The 8,210-nt window shown below is 44.3% G+C and overlaps 1 long non-coding RNA gene across 1 annotated transcript; it reads right to left on the bottom strand.

The window, feature by feature from the left end:
* Positions 1–1,491: 1,491 nt before the first annotated feature.
* On the bottom strand, positions 1,492–7,973 carry LOC149499614 (uncharacterized). Its single transcript, XR_016325623.1, has 3 exons — positions 7,562–7,973; positions 2,093–2,170; positions 1,492–1,605 (listed from the first exon to the last, which is right to left on the bottom strand). It is a non-coding gene; the product is annotated as an uncharacterized LOC149499614 (long non-coding RNA).
* Positions 7,974–8,210: the final 237 nt, after the last annotated feature.

Below are 8,210 nucleotides of genomic sequence, written 5' to 3'. Positions count from 1 at the left end.
AATCTTCGTACCCATAAACCAGGTGGTCTAGGTTTAGGTCTCGGTATAACTAAGTAGTGTAATAAAAATATCTTATCGGACCCGGGCGACGATGTCGTGTCGGATCCCCGGATCCTCTTTTAGCGCTTTAAAGCCCCTCAAGCACCGGTCACCATCCTCATCGAACTTGTCAATTAAGAAACTGAAGACACAGCTCACTGAGTTTTTCGCCGAATCTTCTCAGTGGGTCGCAATTCACAAAAAAATCTATGTTCTAGGAGCCATGGTACCATTTTGAAAGTTGTATTACCAAATTAACTTAAGATTCCAATTGCATCTTAAGGTGGATGAAATTCATGCTGTGGTGACTATGGATACTCAATGTAATTCTGTATTTTCACAACAAAATTGTACACTGCGTCAACACACAACCAACATGTCAGCAATTATATGACCGGTTACTAAAATAATTTAAACCTGACATTAGCCAAAAGTGTCGTCAGGTTGTTAATTCTCTTAACTAATATCCCACACTCTTGAGAATGAGGTCTGACTCTTAATTTTTTAATTTTAATGACGCAGTAGCTGTCCAGACTTGAAACAGAATTACTATTAAGCGGCTAATTTGAGAATTAAGAATTAAAGTATCTACAAATATTGCCTTCTCCTCGTAGTATTTTGATTCTTTCATGTATTTTTCTTTACAATCGCTATGACATGTCCTTCTTCAAACGAGGCTTGTGGAGAGTATTAAGCGGTAGGCAGCGGCTTGGCTCTGCCCCTGGCATTGCTGAAGTCCATGGGCGACGGTAACCCCTGACCATCAGGTGGGCCGTATGCTCGTCTGCCAACAAGGGTAATAAAAAAAAAAAAAACAATCTTAACTTACTTAGTAAGTCATAATTAGATTACGAAAATAAAATTTTTTACAGGTTTTGCGCAACCGGGATCGATTTCGCTATGTTATGTTACAGTTACTTCATGATTCAGAAATGATTACCTTGTGTGGGCATGTACCTACTGGCATCCATAACACAGAGCATCTTGAAGCCATTCAATGTTTATTAGGTACCAGACCTATTTGTGAAGATCTGGTGAGCTTATAATTTAAAAGGAAACCATTTTCATAGGCTTTCATATTCTAAGTCAGTAAATCTTACATTGTAATTCTTGATAGTATCGGTATAATTGGTAAGATGCATATTAAAAGATATTACGAGCAGAGTGTAGGTATTCAATAATGACGTTCTTTTAATGCTAATTATTTTAATAAGTATTTTTGTGAATATAGGTACCTATCTAAAAGAATTGATAATAAAAGTCAAAAGTATTCATAATATTCTCATCAAATTTAAACTTAAAAGCAAAACAATATCAAGGTGTCCACTTCATTAATTCGTAAGTTTAGGTAATCTTAGCAAAGTGGATATACATATGTATTTTAAGGTTAAGAATAAAATCGTTGTTCTACCTAACAAGTTCATATTTAACAAACAAAAAAAATCACATCAATATAGATCACAATTGTTTATTATCCATAATCATAAAGTATCCACCCAGAATCCATATAAACAAACGGGGTTGATTTCAAAAGGTTTCCTTTAGATGTTCATTAGCAGCAGTTTCCTGTAAGTTAACATATACATATTCAGTTTAAATAACGGATAAAACTATGCGATTTGCTTACAGAAGCAGCTAGGAAACGCCAGATTTGAAGAGTAGGACAACTACGGTAGGTACAATGCAATAGGGACTTACTTATGTCCCAAGAAAGGTCTACTAGGCGTTTGACGTAAGTCAAAAAAATTGAACATTTATTTATTTATAATGCCTCGGTTTTCGTTAGTGACCTTTACTTCTGTACCATAAGGTCCAAGTATGATTTCAGATTAGAGATTGGAGAAAAACACAGAAAAAATATTAATAAATAAATTCAAACCCAATTTTATTCCACATGGAAACACAAGGAAATACTGCGTCTTATTTCCTCGTGAAATTTTGTTCGTGTTGTACTCCTAGTATAAACTAATGAAAAAACTGATTGGATTAAAATTAAAAACAAACTTAAACAGATTTAAAGAACCATAATTAATTAGAAACAAACTTATTATACCTGTCTTTGGTGGACAATCGGAGCAGTTGGCATCGCAGTTGCAGTCGCCTTTACAGGTGGCGCCGTTCTTGCACGACTCTACATGAAATCACGTTTCATAGAATAAGCAAAGCAGTCAAAAAGATTGCTGAAAACTGAACTAGGATAGTTCGTTGACTGAAACAATTATTGACTGAACATCTAAATTCAACTAGCAGATAGTATACAAAACAAACAGAATCTCTTGCTTGTGGCACCGAATTTTCCCATAACATCAAATTTTTATAAAAGAATCGAGGCTTCGTTTTTTTATCAAGTAGCGATTTCAGTATATCAGATTAGGTGAAAGAGCAAAGAAGTCACAGTATACCCTGAGAATGCGGCCCTGAGGACTCGAGGAGGGGAGGATGAGGTAGTAAAATTGAAATACAATTTGAACTACAATAAATCTACGGAATCATTTTTGCTAATAATTGCATGCTTGCTTACCTACATTCTTGTACGGAAAAACTCTGACAATTTACTTTTTTTTTTTTTATTGCTCTTGTAAGCAGACGAGCATACGGCCCACCTGATGGTGAGTGGTTACCGTCGCTCATGGACTTCAGCAATGCCAGGGGCAGAGCCAAGCCGCTGCCTACCGCGTAATACTCTTCATAAGCCTCGTTTGAAGAAGGACATGTCATAGCGCTCGGGAAACACCGTGGAGGGGAGCTCATTCCATAGCCGGATGGTGCGTGGCAAAAAAGATCTCTGGAAGCGCATTGTGGATGACCGCAGTGGCTCCAGGTAGTATGGATGAACTCTACTCCGGTGGCGGGCGGTGCGGTGGTAAAAACGAGATGCCGGTATCATCTCGAATAATTCCTTAGAGCACTCCCCATGGAACATACGGTACAAAATACAGAGGGAACCGAAGTCCCTCCGCAGACCCAGAGGTTCCAAACGATCCGAGAGAATGGGATTATCGACAATCCGAACGGCCCTCTTCTGTAGGGAGTCAAATGGAAGAAGCTGGTATTTGGGAGCCCCGGCCCAGAGATGGGAGCAGTACTCCACGCGAGGCCGGACTTGTGCTTTATAAAGCAAAAGCCTTTGTCCAGGCGTGAAGTACCGCTTCGCTCTGTTGAGGACTCCCAGCATTTTGGACGCCAACTTGGCTTTGCTTTCCAAATGACTCCGAAACTGGACGTCGCTCGAAATGTCGACCCCAAGTATCCCGATACTCTTGGAAGGTTGCAGGGATATTCCTTGGAATTGCGGCGCCATGACAAAGGGGTCCTTCTTGGCAGTGAACGCGCAAACTTGTGTCTTTAACGGGTTACCGCAAGTTAAGTTAACGGGAACCAAGTTCAATTCACCCCATTTGGAGACTCGCCCCAGAGAGTTCTCCACTTCAGACACAAGTTTTGATCGTCTCTCTTGCACCACGCTCCGAGAGAGACTCTGATGGCCGATATATCGCGCATCCCCCGTGCTGTCATCCGCATAGCAATGCATGCCATCAATAGACAGCATGTCATTGATATACAGGATGAAAAGCGTGGGGTAGAGCACCGAACCTTGTGGAACGCCAGCGTTAATGATCAGAACAGTCACCGTCTACAACGACCGTGATGCTCCGCCCATCCAAAAAGCTAGCGATCCACTTGCAGAGACCCTCGGGGATTCCGTAAGATGGTAGCTTCGACAGAAGTGCCCTATGCCAGACCCTGTCGAAGGCCTTCGCGATATCAAGGCTCACAGCAAGAGCCTCGCCCTTGCTTTCCAAGGCTTCAGCCCACCTGTGAGTAAGGTATACAAGAAGATCGCCAGCTGAGCGACCGTGACGGAAGCCGTACTGTCGGTCACTGATCAGCTGGCGATCCTCAAGATACTTCAGGAGTTGTATATTTATTATTCGCTCCATCACCTTGGAAAGCAAGGAAGTTATCGCGATAGGCCTATAGCTCGATGGGTCCGACCGGTCACCCTTCTTGGGGATAGGGTGGACGTGGGCGGTCTTCCATGAAGACGGAACCCTGTTAGCGCAATAAGAAAGACGATACAAACGCGTTAGCGCAGGCGTCAGCTCAGGGGCGCACCTTTTCAGAACCACTGCAGGAATGCCGTCCGGCCCACTCGACTTATGGACGTCCAGGAGTCGGAGCTCCCGCCTGACTGCACACTGTGTGAAGCAGATCTCCGGCAGGGAGCTATCACACCGGGGGATGTTCGGTGGTGTGACACCCCCGTCGTCCACAGTCGAGTTCGAGGCGAAGAGTTTGACCAGAAGGTCAGCCTTCTCTTTCGCACTATGGGCCAGACTGTCATCGGACTTGCGTAGTGGTGGGAGACTAGACCTGCAAAAGTATCCTTCTGCAGCTTTGGCGAGCGACCAAAAAGCACGGCTCCCAGAGGGATAGCTCTTCAGTCGCTCGCCAATTCTAGCAACGTGCTCCGATTTCGCCCTGGCAATAACCTTCTTGTAGGATCTGGAAGCGGCGTTATATTTCCGCCTTTCCTCTGAGATGTTAGGATCCCGACGTCTCCTGGCATCATTCCATGCCACGTATGCGGACCGCTTGAGGTGTGCAGCATCCCTGCTGGCATTGTTATACCAGGGTCTGCTGCGACCCCCAACGGGCACTTCAGAGGAGGGAATAAACAATTCCATCCCCTGGAGCACCACGTCTTTAAGACGGTCCGCACAGACGTCAGGATCAGCAGAGGAAAAGCAGAACCGCCCCCATGGGTAGGATGCGTAAAATTCACGCAATCCATCCCAATCTGCTGACATATACTGCCAAACTCTTCGATACCCGGTCGTCGTTCGACGACTAGGACGAGAGAGTGGTGTGGCAGCACGGATAAGGCAGTGATCAGACGATCCAAGCGGAGCGTCGACCACCACACTGTATCCGGCTGGATCGGTGGTCAGCAGAAGGTCCAACAGAGAAGGCTCGTGCCCCTCAATATCTGGGACACGGGTGGGCTCTGTCACTAGCTGGGAGAAGCCGTAGGCCAGGGCGAAATCGTAGGCAGCCCGACCCGGGAGGTCAGTGGTTCTGGACCCCAACCACTCTTGGTGGTGAGCGTTAAAGTCTCCAAGAACCACTACCTCCGCAGATGGGTACTGCTCAAGCACGCGGTTAGTCCCCTCTTGCACATGCTCTATCAGAGCTGAACCTGCATCACTGTTGTGGGACCTGTACAGGCACGCGTAGACTCGGGTACAACCTCCGTGATCTGCGCGTAGCCACAAGAGGGACAGGTCCCGTTGTTCGAGGCCTCGTAGACGGCGACAACAGACATCAGCCCGGACGAATACACACATGAGAATGAACTCATAATACATTTTCATACCTTTGCACGGTTCACAGGGGGCAGGCATGTCGTAAGATTATCACGATAGTTGATTACTGTGCTAGATCTGTCATAGAATCGGTTTATATAGATGAAACTTCACGTAAAAAACATAAAGAAACAGTTGCAAGGCTGATCTGAGACCTCACTATTGTTGTTTAAGTATTGTTGGCTTTTTGCTACTAGATTAGTTTTTTGGTTAAAGTAACTTTAAGATTTACTTTTGACAGTTTTATTTATTTATACCGTATTTATAAGGGATGACACCATGGGGAAATTCTGTAACTCAGAGGAAATGGGTTGGCGAAAAATATTCCTAACATTGGACCATTGGCTACTCGTGTAGGAAGAAGGCGTTGCTTCATCGACGACTTCAGACAGCAGCTACCACCATGGGACAGTGGTTCCGGAAGTGACGCATCGACATCAACCCCACGGTAAGCACAGCGGTGCTCTTCAAAAGGGGTCGCTCTCCGAACACCACGCTGAGCATCCCTCTCGCGACTAGGCGCGTCAACACCTCCGCTTCCGCCATTCGCCCCATCACGATGTTCGACCAGCCCATACCGTGGGCCCCGAAGGTCAAATATTTAGGCGTCACCCTCGACAGTAGGATGACATTCCGCCCCCACATCAAGACGGTACGCGACCGTGCCGCCTTTATTCTAGGACGTCTCTACCCGATGATATGTAGGCGAAGTAAAATGTCCCTTAGAAATAAGGCGACACTCTACAAAACTTGCATACGCCCCGTCATGACCTATGCAAGTGTAGTGTTCGCTCACGCGGCCCGCACTCCCTTAAAATCCTTCCAAATTATTCAATCCCGTTTTTGCAGGATAGCCGTCGGAGCCCCGTGGTTCGTCAGGAACGTCGACCTCCATGACGACCTGGACTTAGAGTCCATCAGTAAGTATCTCCAGTCGGCGTCGTTGCGCCACTTCGATAAAGCAGCACGACACGAGAACCCTCTTATCGTGGCCGCCGGTAACTACATTCCCGATCCTGCGGACAGAATGGAAAGCAGTCGACGTCGCCCAAAACACGTCATCTCGGATCCTCCCGATCCACTAACGGTGCTTCTAGGTACTTCAAGCACCGGTCACCGTTCTCGTCGAACCCGTCGCTTGCGACGAAGGGCTCGACGAGTAAATTAACTCCCAGACACAGCCCACTGAGTTTCTCGCCGGATCTTTTCAGTGGGTCGCGTTTCCGATCCGGTGGTAGATTCTGCGAAGCACGGCTCTTGCTAGGGTTCGTGTTAGCAACGTCATCGGGTTTGAGCCCCGTGAGCTCACCTACAAACGTTAGAGCGAAGCTGAAATAGCCTCCCAAGGCTCTCAGCTTAGGTAGGATAAAAAAAAAAAAAGGACCATTGGAGATAGGTTGCTGTATAGCCAATTCATCACCATGAAACGCTTGAAGTGAGCATCGGAATGGTACTTCGATAAGGCGATGCGGCCCGATAGCCGCTTTATCGAGGTCACCACAGAATACTGTTTGGATTTTTTATTCATGCAAGAACCAGTAAAGCCATAGAAGTGTCCTTTCGGATCCTCCGGATCCACAAACACTTTTGCTAGACGCTTGCAGCTTAATACTAGGATCAAGTTTAGATACCCTTGGTAACCGTACTCGTCAAACTCATTGAAAACTTCAGTGAAACCTAGCGCATAACATCAACTCGCCACGTTTCTACCCAGATCTTTCCAGAGGCCCTTGGGCAGTTGTTAACAAATGCTTCTCCTCCAGGCTGAGTTTGTGCTCGTTCAACCATCCCATCGAAGCTGAAAAGGCCTTCGGGCTACTAGTTGATCATTCCATTGCAAAAACAATAGTAGATAGGCGCCACATTAAGATCGAATCGAGAGGCTACCGAAAACATATTTTTATAACTGAAAAAGACTGGTAAATTCACTAAATTGAGAAGTCTCCCAAAATATGATCTGGTTAAGAATATGTTAAACATAACATATCAAACAGGTCAAAACCTACAAAGTGAAAAAGTGTGACGGTAGGTCTCATAGTACATCAGAGATTTGACAAAAACCCGAATGGCGCTCACGACATTTTTATTGTAAGTTTGCATACATTCAAGTTCCAAATAAAAACATTCGGTCGTCGATCTACCGAGCTCGATCTTACCTTTTAATTTCCCATTAAAGTTTTTATATGCTTGTTTGAAGTCGTCTTTTAATTTCGCGTTTTCGTATTTCTTGTCATTATAATAATTGTTTTTCCGTCGCATCGAATAGTTACTTTATAGTTTTCGAGGTCACGGTCGTCTCTGTGTTTCTTCAAAAAGTCAAGGTACTTTTTTTTTTTAATTACTTCTCAGTGAAGTTTTAATTAGTTTCGCCTCATCAAACAAAACGCTTCGAATCGTAAGGGCATTTTTTTAAGACATGGATAGTACTCGTATACAACAATTTTACAAGGCATTATTGAATTTCTGTCGTCTTGATAATTCTATAGCTTATTAGAATATACAACATTTCCGAAGCATATTATTTGCTGATATTTGCTTCTGTACGCTATCTCATCTTTTTTCACATCCTAAATTCTTTTATTTATTAAATTTTAGAATTTAATAATTAGTATTTAGTTTTCTTTCACATCATCACAACGGCAAGGAACTTCTGTTTTAGTTACAAAAACTTTAAAAATATGGAAAAAACGTCTTATTGGTAACAGTGTAATGGTATCTTTCTGATTATTTCAAAAATGAATTTCAGTTGTGGAATCTGAAAAACACAGCCCAACGATTGTTGTTGGGTAGTGGCTGTCGAGAAAT

The sequence above is a fragment of the Bombyx mandarina genome, chromosome A1 (genome assembly GCF_030267445.1).
Source record: "Bombyx mandarina strain Sakado chromosome A1, ASM3026744v2".
Taxonomy (NCBI): Eukaryota; Metazoa; Arthropoda; class Insecta; order Lepidoptera; family Bombycidae; genus Bombyx; species Bombyx mandarina.
This window is presented reverse-complemented; position numbering and strand designations above follow the sequence as displayed.